Below are 2,000 nucleotides of genomic sequence, written 5' to 3'. Positions count from 1 at the left end.
TGCATTTCAGGCAGGCTGCTCTCCAAAAAAACACACAAAAAAACAAACAAAAGGAAAACGAGGCTTTAATGTGCGGCACCTTTGTCGGCTGCTCGGTAGTGTCATAAGGGGATGATAGTGACGGCGGCCTTGCACTCATCTCTGAATAGGTTGTTTGCTTGATTACTACCGGAGCGCATGAACCAAATCCCCCCGCATCTTTTTAGTTTGTTACTCGGAAACTTTGCAGAGTGCGCTGGCATCTATGCCTCATGGTCATGTTTGCCAAAGTTAATTAACACCATTTAGCGAGGGAAACACGCGCGTGTGTACGCGCGCACGCGTGTGTGTGAAAATCATCAAAGTGCATTCTTTCCTTCATTTTTTTCCCCTTCCAAGGTTTTCTCAGATGAGTGAGTGGTGAGTCAGTGTGGTGTGAGCGCAGCATAAGATATGTTGGTGCAGTGGCTCAGAGGTAGAGAGAGTGGCCGCTCGGCAACTGGAAGGTTCCCAGTTCGATCCTGGGCTCCCATGCAGAGTTAAGACATCAGCGGCGAATCATTCGCTTTTTTCACATGGCCCTTTTCTAGCGCCAACATGAGGCCCATTCTTGCAAATCACATTTTTGGACACTGCTCCTACAGATTTTGCCACACAGTATCTCTAGAGTCATGTCATCAACATGGATCTGTCCCATTTCCCATATTCCCTCCTGATTGGCTACCATTGCCTTTTACAGATTGTGAATTTAAGAACATTTTAATACCTCTAAAATGACAAATTAAACATTGCCCAAATTGTCAAATATTAAAGGCAGACATTGTGAAAATATATCTACAAGCTCACAACGCCTCGCAACAAGAGTGCTTGTCAGGGTGGGTGTGTCCCCAGTTAAAATATGATTATTTTGGGGGTTGCGGCCTGAAAGTGTTGAGAAACACTGGATGTGGTGAATAATTGACTGTTCCAGGGCCTGGCTGGCTTGGCTGCCGGGGGTCAACAGGGACCCGCCTGACATCCACTTTTCTTCTCCGCCTCCTGCGAGGAACGCTGGGAGGGGGAAACATGTAACATCAAAACATATTTCATGGAACTCTGCGTATTTAGTGTAGCTTACACGCACGCAGGCACGCAGGCGCACACACAAAGAAAGACAGAACAATACATACAAGTAGAAACAGAATTGAATTGCTAACCCCAGGGCTCCACTGGCTGCGTCGCGTTGCTCTGCGTCTTGACGGCGTCATTGACGCCGTCACATTGGCGTCCGACCGGCTCCACCGCAGCGCAGCGGCTGTGACTGTGAGGTATTCATTCTATGGCCAATATAGCCCATTTCCAAAACAACATGAAAATCACGTTCAAACAGGAATAAAACTATGAATGTGAACGTATAGAGCGCACTATGTTCACAGCAGAGAGCAGCAATGCACCACTGACCACTTTGTCATGGTTATAGCCTGTTGTACATCATTTTATCAAAGTAGACCGCTGTATATTACATACAAAGATATGCTAGGATTTTTGGGATTTCTAGTCACCCTTGTGAATGGATAGCCAACAGCAGAAACGCACGTAGGTCTATACTAGCCTAAAAATTGAACCGGGGCGATTTTTGAGTTTGGACGCCGTCAAGGGAGCGTCCGACGCGGACGTTGACGTCGCCAGTGGAGCATCCCTTCATTGATTAAAACGGGAGCGTTCCCAACTCTGACGTTGACGCGACGCTCGACGCGCCCGGTGGAGCCGGGGGGTAATCAAAGTGATGTTACATAACATGTCTGTCTGTCTGTCCGTCCGTCCGTCCGTCCGTCCGTCCATCCGTCCGTCCGTCCGTCCGTCCACACAAATGTGGGCCAAAAAAGGAAATCCTCACGTTGTCAAATATTCTTGTATTGATGTTGCACAGGGCAGTTACACCGTTATTAGACCCCTTCTGTTTTTTATTAGCTCTTTTGTGCAAAAAGTAGGAGTCTGAGGTTCTTCCGGTTTAGACACACATGGGCTCTATTTTGATTGTC

This window comes from Nannobrachium achirus, assembly GCF_963921795.1.
Source record: "Nannobrachium achirus genome assembly, contig: SCAFFOLD_452, whole genome shotgun sequence".
Classification (NCBI taxonomy): domain Eukaryota; kingdom Metazoa; phylum Chordata; class Actinopteri; order Myctophiformes; family Myctophidae; genus Nannobrachium; species Nannobrachium achirus.
Note: the sequence above shows the minus strand (reverse complement) of the source record.